Raw genomic sequence first — 15,558 nt, 5'->3', positions numbered from 1 at the left:
TCTCTACCCCAACTATATAAATCTTGTGAAAAAAATAAAGGACAAACATTATCTTTCCCAATGTTGTGAGAACGTCAGATTACTCATGTCATTCCAATGCTTATCAAGGTTTATATTCCTTCTAGTTTATATGACCTGAGACCAATAATCTTAAGCAAAAGAATAGAGTTCTTTGAACGTTAAGAGATTACCGACCAGAGAAACCTCCCACTGATACTAGGTTAAGGTACTAATCTTGGTTAATGATCAAACTTCAATCTGGAATAAACATAACTATACACAACCCCCCACCACACACACATACACATAAATCCCAAAGGCCCTTTAAACTAGAATTTAAACACAAAAGTACATTATTCAAATAGTACTCACTTTCAATGATCAAATTAAGAGTACAAACCTTAAATGGCAATGTACATAGCAAAATTACTACCCAAGTAATCCCTTAAATTTAAGGTCCCCCAGTAGCCAAAGTCTTCAAAAGTTCAAGATGACATCCTTACTTGAAGTTACTAATTCAAAAAATATATTTACAGGGTAGGATTACAGATCCTTAAAGTTTCAAAGACACTTTTTGTTTTTTACATATGATAGCCATCTAGTTAAAACCTTTTACAACTTTACTAATTTGCCATCACTCAGTTTGGTAGACAATGACTTTCTCTTCTCATTTACATGAAGAAAATCTCTAAAGCAGTGGAGGAGTCTGAAATGGCTTTTGTTGTATCTTTATCCTCTTTCAGTAAATGACCCAAATATCCCTTATGGATCTAGAGTATTGGCTATTTTGCAAGAGAGTGGCTCACTTTTCTATTTATTTGGAAGCTTTAAATTTCTAGCTTTGGCACTAAAAGCCCAGATATTATTTCAATTCTCTTTTGTCATTATTTGTCTTTTCTCTATAAGCCATCTGTCAGGAACATTTCTGGTTATAAAATTGCAATTATATAATCTAGCATTCATTTCTGATATTGTAACCTGTATAATCTTTGAAAGTAAAGATAATTATAAAAATTCAGGTTTTAGAATATCATTTCAAAGATTTCTTTTTAAATCTAAGATGTGTCCCTCTAAATTTTTTTGACTGATAGAAATAAGTTTTCCTTGTACCCCAATGTTCATAGCAGCACTCTCAACAATAGCCAAATTATGGAAAGAGCCTAAATGTCCATCAACTGATGAATGGATAAAGAAATTGTGGTTTATATACACAATGGAATATTACATGGCAATGAGAAAAAATGAAATATGGCCTTTTGTAGCAACGTGGATGGAACTGGAGAGTGTGATGCTAAGTGAAATAAGCCATACAGAGAAAGACAGATACCATATGGTCTCACTCTTATGTGGATCCTGAGAAACTTAACAGGAACCCATGGGGGAGGGGAAGGAAAAAAAAAAAAAAAGAGGTTAGAATGGGAGAGAGCCAAAGCATAAGAGACTGTTAAAAACTGAGAACAAACTGAGGGTTGATGGGGGGTGGGAGGGAGGAGAGGGTGGGTGATGGGTACTGAGGAGGGCACCTTTTGGGATGAGCACTGGGTGTTGTATGGAAACCAATTTGTCAATAAATTTCAGAAAAAAAATAAATAAAAAAAAAAAAAAAAAAAGAAATAAGTTTTCATTCTTTCAGAAGACATGAGGTGGGTGGCAGGGGTGGATGATCAGGAAAGTATGGACCATTGTAGTCAGATGGAGATTAAAAAGCAAGGACAGTAAGGAAATGTACTTTGTCTACACACGGCGAACAATGCTGTGCTTCAAATGCCCCAAATTCATATTCATACATTATATGTATGTATATATATATATATATACATATATATATATGTATATATATATAGTCCAACCACTGTATTAGCTTTGTAATCATATAAAAGGCCCATTTCTAAACATTATTATACATCTCTTCCTCCCTACACCTTTGCAACTATTCAAAAACTGCCCCCTCCTTCCCTTCCCAATCACAGTTAATGGTATCACAACCCTCTGGTCATCTGGTGTGAATACCCAGAATCCTGTCTGAATATTCACTGCTAACCTAGTCAGTCACGCAGATGCTACTTTCCTGGTGTCTCCCATTATCAGATCCTTCTTTCCACTCCTGCTGCCTATTCAATATAAGTCCTCATGATTTCCTTGCCTGAACTACTTCAGTAATCTAACTTGTGACTCTGTATCCAACATTCCCCTTCCCTTAAAGCTTCATCAGAGTTTACTTTCCTGGTTGACTTTTGCCGTCACTTGGTTGCATTATGCCTCTTTCTGGCACTAAAGTCTTTAGTGATTCCTTGGCCTCACATTTAAAGCCTTTTATGATCTGGTCCCAACTGACCTTTCCAGTTTGATACATCCCCACTACACCCCCATCTCATGAACATTCAGATCCCAAGCACATGGGGTTGGCTATTGTCATTCACTTTTTATAACTCTCCTTTTGTTCATTCTGTTCCCTTAGACTAAAATTTCCTCCATCTGCTGACATTCCCCCCTCCTTCTCTGCCTGTTCATTACCCAAATCCCAGCTCAAATGCTGCCTCCTATATTATTTTCCCAAGTTCCAAGTGGGAACGTAAATGTTCCCTCTTTGTTCCCCTGTCACTTGGTTTTTAACCTTTATCTAATACTTCATTTTGCTTTTGCGTTTCAATTGGCATGTCGTACTCCCTCCCTAAATTAAGAGCATTTTAAGGACAGAGAGTGTCTTTTAATTAACGATAGTAATCCTTTCCTTTAACAGGTATTGTCAGGGAATTAGGTATTCTATATAAGTAAAATTTCCAAGTAACAAAAAGTTTTACACAAATAATTAATTTTAACAATTTTGAATGGACATTTTATTTATTTTTTTGAGGTGGTATAGGTTTATTGGTCCATTTATTAGGCTTCTTTTTCCTAATATTGACAGCTCTCCCCACTTAACTATAGTTTTATTTTTTATTGTGTAAAATACATACAGCATAAAATATACCATTTTAACCATTTTTAAGTGTCAAGTTCAGTGACATTAAGTGCATTTGCATTGTTCTGCAACTATCACCACCATCCATCTCCAGAACTTTTTCATTTCCTCCAACTGAAACTCTGTCTCCATTAAACACTAACTCCCCATTCCTCCTTCCCCCAGCCCCTGGCAACCACAATTCTTCCTGCCTCTATGAATTGACTATGCTAGGTACCTCAAAGTGGAATCATACTATATTGTTCTTTTTGTGACTGGCTTATTCACTTAGCATAATGTCTTCAAGGTTCATTGGTGTTGTAGTATATATCAAAATGTCCTTCCTTTTTAAGGCTAAATAATATTCCTTGAATGGACATTTTAAAAAATAATCTATACTGTCCTATTTTCCTAACCAAGATATACTGATTAGGATTTATTATTAGCAGTGGATCACCTTTGTGAGCCATTATTTTACATGGTACTAGTAAGGTTATTTGTCCCTAAACTGTTATGAGTTTTCACCGAAGTCACTGATTTTTTGGAGCTATAATGGACCTTAGAAATCATATAGTCTGACTCATTTCTGAGTTCTCACTTTGGGTTATTTTCTTTCAGGGAGGGAGGTTCCCACTTGTTGCCTCTAGCAGTATCTCTCACCCCTTTGTAATTTTATACTTCAAATCTGCTCTCAACTCTGAAAAGTCAGTGAAGCTTTGGTCCAAAGAAAAAGCAAACAGGCTTCCAAAGAGAGCTTGAGGGCTTTAGTTGCAAGTACCCTCTGATATTTATATTGGTTGCTCGGTGACATTTTTGTTTGCTTCCTGAATCCTGGCTATGCTCTGCATAATTGAGGTTGCCAGATAAGATTTATCTATAAACTAGACTCTGTTCCAAGTGCTTTATATGCATTAACAGATTTAATCCTCACATCAACCCTATAAGGTAAGCATTGCTATTATCTCATTAAAGATAAGATTGACTAACTTGCCTAGGAGAACACAAGCTAATAAGTACACAACTGGGATCTGAACCCAGGCAGTTTGACTCCAGTGTCTCTGCTCTTCACCACCATTCTACATCAGCTATTCTTTGACTGTAAAAATGAAAATTAAATAGATACATTCAGGATGGGGGGAATGTCATGGTAAATGTTTAACAATGAGGAAGCCTTGAATGGTAGTGTGTGCCAATTTCCACGGTGTAAATAATGCTCCTGTGGCCATATGAATGCAGAGTTGGGAAAATATGGGAACAATTATCTTGATAGCATTCACTCCATTCAATAAGGAATCCTTGAACTTGCTACTTAAAAATCATTAGTAACACAATGTAGATCAAGTTTTTTACATCTTCACTCTACCTAAAATATTTTGGGAAAAGGGATAGATTAGGAATAGGTAACAATTAAGCAGAAGAAATACTCCAATTTCAAATGTTCAACAAAGAATAAAGGTTTTGGCCTGTGTCTAGCTTGGGAAAAAGGTAATGAACTAGACTGTGGCAACTCTTACTAATCTTACACAGGATCTTTCAATTAAAATGTTAATATAAATAAAGCATGTCGACCCTTGGCACTACTGGTGAAAAACACTTTCCAGTTCATAACATGGAGAAATTTGATCTAGGATTCTGCTGGTGGCCAGCCCCTTTCATGTCCTTCGAAGAGCTAATGCTATTATGGTTATGGCCTAATCTTATTTATGAACACAAGTTCACTGAATATTTATTGAGTATAAACTATGTACTAAGTTCTATACTTCTGGACCTCCCCCCACACACATACATTTAAATATTAATGTGTCAAAATGCAAAATAAATTCAAAAGCATTTTACAATATATGAAATATTCAAAGTATAATGATGGCGTGCTTCCAGCACCTCGGTATTCAAACACAAAATACAAGGAGGTGTGGAAAGCTGTTCCAGTATCATTTTCAACCAGTATTCCACTTTTAATATTAGAAAAGAGAGTGTCTGCAATGAGTGACTTACAAGTAATAAGTAAGGGCAACTGAAGGCCAAAGTACCTCTTCCAAAACTTAGTTCACATTCAATACTGCCCGACATTCTGATAATACAATGAAATCAGCACTTCTGAATTCACTCATATGTACAATGAATAAGATCTAGGTGTGAAGAAGTCCAACATGATTCTCCAACAAACATTTCCTCCATTAGAAAATCTGGAACTGATTCAAGTGGACTTCTGAATATTCATTTTGTTCACAGTAGCTTTCAAAGGCTCAGTTTCCCCCCACTATACCAACCAGGGCAGGTCAATGTATTTCAACTTAGGGCAAGTAGGGATGGTGAATGTATTTCAAAGAGGAACACTAAAGGTCATAAGACCAAGGAGTCCTAAGTGGCATTTTTTTTAAACCAGTAAAAAACAAACAAACAAGCAAAAAACCTAAACATCTGAACTTTCAGGTCTGACTAGCTTATCTTTCTTCAAATTCCCATTTTGTGACCTTTTTTTGGCCCCCTTTTGATTGCCAGCCACAGATGAACCGAATTTAGGTTTCTTAAATTGACTTTTTCACATCAGCTCTCTTGATTAAAAAAATAATAATTCTACCATTGTACCACAAAAAAATACAAATGATTTCTCAAAGGTATTGGAAATATGTCTGTGTTTCACTGGGAATCAGACAAATCAGTACTGCATACCTCTTTAATACACCAGTATGCTCCTAACTAGCCTTAGTTAAATTCTACTAGGTTGCCAGATATGAAACAGGCATTAGTACAGGTCAGCTGTTGAGTAAAGCAATGTTTCTTAACATATTGTATTGTTAACAAATTATCTTTTGGGGGGAGGGATGGTGACAGTGAAAACAACCTAAATCATCTTTTATTATCATTATTTTATGCCAAAGGAATGACGGAGAGGTAGACAGTCATGTAAAGCACAGAAAGTTGCCTTTCTCTCTGCCAGGAACCCACATATACTTCTGCTATAGGTTGTGGAGATGACAGTATGTTACGGAATGGGTCTCAGCTTTGATATCACACCACAAAATCTCTGGCAGTTGGGAGTCCTCAAAAAACAGCATATTAAATACACTACGGAATTAGAAACATCAATGTTGAAAAGGTCATATTTGCCTAAGTTGTGGATGACAGGTCATATTCAGAGGTAAACAATTCTTAGAATTATTATTTAAAAATACCTAGCCCTTATTTAAAAATACTACTCTGATTCCCATTAGGGAATGTTTAGCACATTGTTAAGAAACAGAGGGCTAGATCAGCATTTCTCTTAAGTTTTTAGTCTCAAGACCCCTTTATACTCTAAAGTTACTGAGAAATCCAAAGAACTGTTGTTTATGTACATATAGTTAGCATATTAGAAATTAACACTGGGAAATTTAAAAAATATTTATTCACTCATTTAAAATAGCACTTGTAAATAAATATTAATGTAATAGACTTTTTAAATAAAAAATATTTCCCCCTAAAAAATGTAATAAGCATGGAATTGTCGTTTGTGTAAACCTCTTTAATGTCAGACTTAATAGAAGACAGCTGGATCTTCAGATCTGCTTCTGCATTAGATCTATTGTGATCTGTTCTTCTGGTTTAGGTATATTAAGGAAATCTGTACTCATGTAGATTTATAATTAGAAAATTGTATTTACAACACTTAATAGCATTTTGAAATAATTGTAGATATTCTTCTTTGATACTACACCAAAATTCAACGAGTGGTAATTTCTTTTTCTTTTCTTTTTTTTTTTTTTTTTTACCATTTATTTATTTTTCAGAGAGAGAAAGAGACAGAGTGTGAGCAGAGAAGGGGCAGAGAGAGTGGGAGACACAGAATCCAAAGCAGACTCCAGGCTTTGAGCTGTCAGCACACAGCCTGATGAGGGGCTTGAACCCACAAACTGCGAGATCATGACCTGAACCAAAGTCAGATGCTTAAGTGACTGAGCCACTCAGGCGCTCCATCAAGTGGTAATTTGCTAAACATTAGGTACAAGGTAGAATTTGACACATCAATGAACTCTTTGTACTTGGTTAAATAAAAATGCATTGATCTATCTCACATATCAAATAGACCCTTTCCCATGCATGGTTTTATAATAGCATACATTGGTCATTTGGAAAGTACTGGTCCACCGAGTTATGCAGATTTTACAAACAGTGATTCAAGATTATACAATATCAAAAACTCATGGTTCAGGAAAAGTCTAGAAAACCTCCAAAAACATGGAGGTTAAAGAACACCCTACTAAAGAATGAATGGGTCAACCAGGCAATTAGAGAAGAAATTAAAAAATAAATGGAAACAAATGAAAATGAAAATACAACAATCCAAACGCTTTGGGACGCAGCGAAGGCAGTCCTGAGAGGAAAATACACTGCAATCCAGGCCTATCTCAAGAAACAAGAAACATCCCAGATACAAAATCTAACAGCACACCTAAAGGAAATAGAAGCAGAACATCAAAGTCACCCTAAACCCAGCAGAAGAAGAGAAATAATAAAGATCAGAGCAGAAATAAACAATATAGAATCTAAAAAAACTGTAGAGCAGATCAATGAAACCAAGAGTTGGGTTTTTGAAAAAAGAAACAAAATTGATAAACCTCTAGCCAGGGTTCTCAAAAAGAAAAGGGAGATGACCCAAACAGATAAAACCATGAATGAAAATGGAATTATTACAACCAATCCCACAGAAATACAAGCAATTATCAGGGAATACTATGAAAAATTATATGCCAACAAATTGGACAACCTGGAAGAAATGGACAAATTCCTAAACACCCACACACTTCCAAAATTCAATCAGGAGGAAATAGAAAGCTTGAAGAGACCCATAACCAGCGAAGAAATTGAATCAGTTGTCAAAAATCTCCCAAAAAATAAGAGACCAGGACCAGATGGCTTCACAGGGGAGTTCTACCAGACATGTAAAGCAGAGATAATACCTATCCTTCTCAAGCTATTCCAAAAAATAGAAAAGGAAGGAAAACTTCCAGACTCATTCTATGAAGCCAGCATTACCTTGATTCCTAAACCAGACAGAGACCCAGTAAAAAAAGAGAACTACAGGCCAATATCCCTGATGAATATGGATGCAAAAATTCTCAATAAGGTACTAGTAAATCGATTTCAACAGCATATAAAAAGAATTATTCACCATGATCAAGTGGGATTCATTCCTGGGATGCAGGGCTGGTTCAACATTCGCAAATCAATCAACATGATACATCACATTAATAAAAGAAAACATAAGAACCATGTGATCCTGTCAAACGATGCAGAAAAAGTATTTGACAAAATTCAGCATCCTTTCTTAATAAAAACACTCGAGAAAGTCGGGATAGAAGGAACATACTTAAACATCATAAAAGCCATTTATGAGAAGCCCACAGCTAACATCATCCTCAAAGGGGAAAAACTGACAGCTTTCCCCCCTGAGATCAGGAACACGACAGGGATGTCCACTCTCACTGCTGTTGTTCAACACAGTGTTGGAAGTGCTAGCATCAGCAATCAGACAACAAAAGGAAATCCAAGGCATCAAAATTGGCAAAGATGAAGCCAAGCTTTCACTTTTTGCAGATGACATAATATTATACATGGAAAATCCGATAGACTCCACCAGAAGTCGGCTAGAACTGATACATGAATTTAGCAAAGTTGCAGGATACAAAATCAATGGACAGAAATCAGTTGTGTTCTTATACACTAATAGTGAAGCAACAGAAAGACAAATAAAGAAACTGATCCCATTCACAATTGCACCAAGAAGCATAAAATACCTAGGAATAAATCTAACCAAATATGTAAAGGATCTGTATGCTGAAAACTATAGAAAGCTCACGAAGGAAATTGAAGAATATAAAGAAATGGAAAAACATTCCGTGCTCATGGGTTGGAAGAATAAATATTGTTAAAATGTCAATACTACTCAAAGCTATCTACACATTCAATGCAATCTCAATCAAAATTGCACCAACATTCTTCTCGAAGCTAGAACAAGCAATCCTAAAATTCATATGGAACCACAAAAGGCCCTGAATAGCCAAAGTAATTTTGTTTTTTTCTTCAATATATGAAATTTATTGTCAAATTGGTTTCCATACAACACCCAGTGCTCATCCCAAAAGGTGCCCTCCTCAATACCCATCACCCATCCTCCCCTCCCTCCCACCCCCCCTCAACCCTCAGTTTGTTCTCAGTTTTTAAGAGTCTCTTATGCTTTGGCTCTCTCCCACTCTTTTTTTTCCCCCTTCCCCTCCCCCATGGGTTTCTGTTAAGTTTCTCAGGATCCACATAAGAGTGAAAACATATGGTATCTGTCTTTCTCTGTATGGCTTATTTCACTTAGCATCACACTCTCCAGTTCCATCCACATTGCTACAAAGGGCCATATTTCGTTCTTTCTCATTGCCACATAGTACTCCATTGTGTATATAAACCACAATTTCTTTATCCATTCATCAGTTGATGGACATTTAGGCTCTTTCCATAACTTGGCTATTGTTGAGAGTGCTGCTATAAACATTGGGGTACAAGTGCCCCTATGCATCAGTACTCCTGTATCCCTTGGATAAATTCCTAGCAGTGCTATTGCTCGGTCATAGGGTAGGTCTATTTTTAATTTTTTGAGGACCCTCCAAACTGTTTTCCAGAGCGGCTGCACAAATTTCAAAATGACTGGCTAACCACAAAAGGCCCCAAATAGCCAAAGTCATTTTGAAGAAGAAGACCAAAGCAGGAGGCATCACAATCCCAGACTTTAGCCTCTACTACTACACAGCTGTAATCATCAAGACAGCATGGTATTGGCACAAAAACAGACACAGAGGCCAATGGAATAGAATAGAAACCCCAGAACTAGACCCACAAACGTATGACCAACTTATCTTTGACAAAGCAGGAAAGAACATCCAATGGAAAAAAGACAGTCTCTTTAACAAATGGTGCTGGGAGAACTGGACAGCAACATGCAGAAGATTGAAACTAGACTACTTTCTCATACCATTCACAAAAATAAACTCAAAGTGGATAAAGGACCTGAATGTGAGACAGGAAACCATCAAAACCCTAGAGGAGAAAGCAGGAAAAGACCTCTCTGACCTCAGCCGTAGCAATCTCTTACTTGACATACCCCCAAAGGCAAGGGAGTTAAAAGCAAAAGTGAACTACTGGGACCTCATGAAGATAAAAAACTTCTGCACTGCAAAGGAAACAACCAACAAAACTAAAAGGCAACCAACGGAATGGGAAAAGATATTTGCAAATGACATATCGGACAAAGGGCTAGTATCCAAAATCTATAAAGAGCTCACCAAACTCCACACCCAAAAAACAAACAATCCAGTGAAGAAATGGGCAGAAAACATGAATAGACACTTCTCTAAAGAAGACATCCGGATGGCCAACAGACACATGAAAAGATGCTCAATGTCGCTCTTCATCAGGGAAATACAAATCAAAACCACACTCAGCTATCACCTCACGCCAGTCATAGTGGCTAAAATGAACAAATCAGGAGACTATAGATGCTGGAGAGGATGTGGAGAAACGGGAACCCTCTTGCACTGTTGGTGGGAATGCAAACTGGTGCAGCCGCTCTGGAAAACAGTGTGTAGGGTCCTCAAAAAATTAAAAATAGACCTACCCTATGACTCAGCAGTAGCACTGCTAGGAATTTACTGAAGGGATACAGGAGTACTGATGCATAGGGGCACTTGTACCCCAATGTTTATAGCAGCACTCTCAACAATAGCCAAGTTATGGAAAGAGCCTAAATGTCCATCAACTGATGAATGGATAAAGAAATTGTGGTTTATATACACAATGGTGTACTATGTGGCAATGAGAAAGAACGAAATATGGCCCTTTGTAGCAATGTGGATGGAACTGGAGAGTGTGATGCTAAGTGAAATAAGCCATACAGAGAAAGACAGGTACCATATGTTTTCACTCTTATGTGGATCCTGAAAAACTTAACAGAAACCCATGGGGGAGGGGAAGGAAAAAAAAAAAGAGGTTAGAGTGGGAGAGAGCCAAAGCATAAGAGACTCTTACAAACTAAGAACAAACTGAGGGTTGAGGGGGGGTGGGAGGGAGGGGAGGGTGGGGGATGGGTACTGAAGAGGGCACCTTTTGGGATGAGTACTGGGTGTTGTATGGAAACCAATTTGACAATAAATTTCATATATTTAAAAACAACTCATGGTTATTTAGTATCACCATTGATCTTATCAGAAAAGTCTAAGTATTAAGAAATTGTGAAGTTCACATAGTAGATAAAAATTTTCCAAAATTCTAATTTTTGCTTGATCACTTACTTTTGACCATTAGCATCACATGCTGTTATTTTTTTCCTCAAAATGACAGGCTCACTTGATTCAATTTTAAGAAAAGGTCTTCCAAATACCCCAGTCTAAATAACCTGTTTGTCAGTAATACTTTTAAGTTAAAAAGGAGCTATTTAGGGGTGCCTGGGTGGCTCAGTCGGTTAAGTGTCCAACTTTGGCTCAGGTCATGATCTCATGGTTCATGAGTTCAAGCCCCGCGTCAGGCTCTGTGCTGACAGCACAGCAGAGCCTGGAGCCTGCTTCCGATTCTGTGTCCCTCTCTTGCTCTGCCCCTTCCCCACTCATACTCTGTCTCAGTCTCTGTCTCTGTCTCTCTCTCTCAAGAATAAACATTAAAGAATTCTTTTTAAAAAAGGAGCTGTTTAAAGAAAGGCTTCTTCAGCTCACAACTCAGTTATATAAGTGCTTTTCCTTCAGACAACCATCATACTTTGGTATGCTGCAAAAGTGCTTGATGCCTACTTCCCACTTCATCACATAGAATATTCAAAAAAGAGTTGTGTATGACAGGGTAGAGATTTCATAAAATTAATTATGCTTACTGATTCATCAAGCACATTCTTAAGTGAAACTGGAATTCTTTTACTGTAAATGCATAGAGATATAGTATACAATAGTTTGATGTCTCTGTCTTAATGTCTGCTAAGGTGCCAGCAGTATTTTCCTACCGACATAAACATCAACACAATGAATATGGCAAATTATGCCTATGTATTACTATGGGAACAGTTTTTACCTCATGGAACCCTGAAAAAGTCTGAGGGACCAGTGGTCCCAGATTATATTTTTTAAAGGTTTCTTTTTAAGTTTATTTATTTTGAGAGAGAGAGAGAGAGAGTGAGCGAGTGAGCAGGGGGAGTGGCATAGAGAGAGGGAGAGAGAGAATCCCAAGCAAGCTCCATGCTATCAGCACGGAGCCCGACATGGGGCTCAATCCCACAAACTGTGAGATCATGACCTGAGCCAAAATCAAGAGTCGGATGCTTAACTGACTGAGCCACTCAGGTGCCCCCAAGATTATATATATATTTAAAAAAAATTTTTTTTCAACGTTTATTTATTTTTGGGACAGAGAGAGACAGAGCTTGAACGGGGGAGGGGCAGAGAGAGAGGGAGACACAGAATCGGAAACAGGCTCCAGGCTCTGGGCCGTCAGCCCAGAGCCTGACGCGGGGCTCGAACTCCCGGACCGCGAGATCGTGACCTGGCTGAAGTCGGACGCTTAACCGACTGCGCCACCCAGGCGCCCCAAGATTATATTTTTTAAACTGTTGGGCTAATTTGCAGCAATGTGGATGGAACTGGAGGGTATTATGCTAAGTGAAATAAGTCAGGCAGAGAAAGACAGGTACCATATGTTTTCACTCATATGTGGATCCTGAGAAACATAACAGAAGACCATGGGGGAGGGGAAGGGGGGGAAGTTACAGAGAGGGAGGGAGGCAAACCATAAGAGACTCTTAAATACTGAGAAGAAACTGAGGGTTGATGGGGAGTGGGGGAGAGGGGAATGTGGGTGATGGGCATTGAGGAGGGCACCTGTTGGGATGAGCACTGGGTGTTGTATGGAAACCAATTTGACAATAAATTATATTAAAAAATAAATTAAAAAAATATAAAAATGTGCTGTCAGATTAAAAAAATTAAAAAATTAAAACTGTTGGGCTAGATTAATGACCTTCAAGCTTTAAAATGCATGACAATTACCTGAGAAACTTGTTAAAACACTGAACTCCCTGGACCCATTCCTTGATTCAGTTGAGGCCAGACTTAGGAATCTGCAGTTTAACAAGTTCCCTGGGTTCTTTTGTTGCATGTGGTCTGTAGCCCATATTTTCAGAAATATTGGGCTGGAGTTTGAATTATAGTTTGATGTTATGTTCAAGAAGTTTCAAGATAGTGGTCCTCTCTGGACAGATCAATGTCAATCCTTCACTCTGCATAGAAAATATCTGCCAATAGAATAATTTTGTTTTTGCATGTACTTCATACAGAGAAGTCTGAAAATAGGCCACATCAGAAACAGGTCTATTCCTTTCCTGTTATAATACATCTCCATTGCCTCTCCATTGTTTCTTACCTAAGTCTCTACAACAACCTCTAACTGGTCTTCAAACCATCAGTATCAGCCTCTCATTCATTCTTCTCACAGCTACCAGACAAATTTTTCTAAAAGGGAAAAATATTCATATTGTTCCTTTGCTAAAGGCCCTTAAAGAGCTCCATTTCACCTACAGAATAAAGTTCAACCTTTTATAAGATCTTGACCCATCTGGGTTAGGTATTGTTTTCACACTGTCTAGTGCAGACTTCCCTTGAAGTTATCTGGTTTATTTGTGTTTCACTAACTATGAACTCCTGCAGGTTAGGGACTGAGTCTTTCATCACTGTATCTACGACATCTAGCAGAGTGCCTGGCACATAATATATGTCAAATAAATGTTTGATAAATCAATTTTAAGTATGCTATACTTAATGATAATGTGAATCTTGATTCAATCTGAAAACAAATTTATCCTTAAAGATAATTGTAGAAAACAGAGTCTAAGGTGTGCCTCCTCCCTACAGTCAAAGACCACATATCTTGACAGGGCATGTCTCCCCACAGAAAGGATGTATTATAGACACACAGATAAAAAGTTAAACACTAATTCTACTCTATAGACTTTGGGTTTAATGTGACGCTTACTGCCACAGTGCTGATCCCCCTGAAATTACCATACTGGCAGAGTAGTGCTAGTGGTGGCAATAATCTCTCTCCAACCTGGGGCTTGACTATGCCTCAGTTTCCCACTTAAATTCAGGAGCTAGGACAGGTGCCATTTCAGCTCCAAGCTCAAGTTAGAACACAGTCATCCTGGCTCACTAGGAGACTGGTAATTTAGACGCTTATGAGGAGGTTCAGAGGATATAAAAGAGAAGTCTTAAAACACTTGGAAGAGGTTGAATGTCTACACACCACTTGGAAGAGGCTGAATGTCTACACAACTCTAAATTTGTGCTGATACTGAGGAAAAGAAAATAAGATATGCTATTACAAGGCCATGTACAAATTGTAGCATACATGTTATCTAATTAATAGGGTATTCTGTAATTGTATTAAAATTTTTATGCTAAAGGTCTATGGTCATAGTTTTTGTTTTGGGGTAGCAAGGTTTCTACAAAGCAAATTCAACATTTGTTGTTGCTATATGTTAATGTTTTCTGGAGGAATGTCAGTCGGTAAACTCTATAACATCAATGTACTTATTCAATCCTTTGGGATAATAAATTGTGCAATATCCAGAGCTGTTCAGAATCTGATAAGAATATTTGATGGTGCAAGGTGAAGCAACTACTGACTAGCAACATATACACAACAGGCTAATAACAATTAGAACGATATTTGTTGGGCAGTGTAAAAAGATAAACAGGAGATTTAGGGGTTTGAGGCAAAGAAAACTTATACAAATGAACATAAGAAATTTTGGTGACCCTTTGTCCTTGTGTTAATCAGTTCTGTTTTCCTATAACACGAGACCTTGGGAAGGAGAATTCCAGTGAACAAAATGTTGCTGTATCCAGGGGGAAAACATGAGCACAAAAGCAAGCCATAGCCTAGACCTACAATGAAATTGGGACATGGTCTGTACCACTTGCCACTTTACCTGCAACCTTTCAGACCAGGTGAAACTTGTCCAAGAATGTATGGAAGGGACATGCACTTTGTACCTTAAATACTTTCAAACTCTATCGAGTGCCATTTTTGTGTAGATCTAAAAGCCCCATCTATTCTTTTTAATGTTTATTTTGAGAGAGAGAGAGAGAGTGCTAGAGTGTGAGTGCACGTGAGTGGGGGAGAGGAAGGGGGGCTGGGAGGGGAGGTGGGAGAGGGAAAGAGAAGAGAGAGAGAGAGAGGGAGAGAGGGAGAGAGAGGGAGAGAGATTGAGAGAGAGAGAGAGAGAGAGAGAGAGAGAGAGAGAGAATCCCAAGCAGGCTTACACTGCCAGTGCAGAGCCCATGAGGGGCTCGAAGTCACAAACCTTGAGATCATGACCTGAGCAGAGATCAAGAGTCAGTAGCTTAATGGACTGAGCCACCCAGGTGCCTAAAAGCCCCAACTAAGTTGATATTTCAATGTCAGACTAAAATGTCCTTAGTTAAAAAAATGCAATAAGGCCTGAAAAGATGAAGTCCCTGGAAGGAAAGGACCATGTCATTGTTTATCTTTAGCTATTCCCTTCTCACTCTTCTACTACCACAGCATCCAGTACAGTGCTGGGCATAAAGGGT

The 15,558-nt window shown here is 38.0% G+C and overlaps 1 protein-coding gene across 2 annotated transcripts in view; it reads right to left on the bottom strand.

The window, feature by feature from the left end:
• Positions 1 to 15,558, bottom strand: part of RNF128 (ring finger protein 128) — a 121,434-nt gene that overhangs the window by 32,787 nt on the left and 73,089 nt on the right. The gene's annotated exons all lie outside the window — the stretch shown is intronic.

The sequence above is a fragment of the Prionailurus bengalensis genome, chromosome X, assembly GCF_016509475.1.
Source record: "Prionailurus bengalensis isolate Pbe53 chromosome X, Fcat_Pben_1.1_paternal_pri, whole genome shotgun sequence".
Lineage (NCBI taxonomy): Eukaryota > Metazoa > Chordata > Mammalia > Carnivora > Felidae > Prionailurus > Prionailurus bengalensis.
This window is presented reverse-complemented; position numbering and strand designations above follow the sequence as displayed.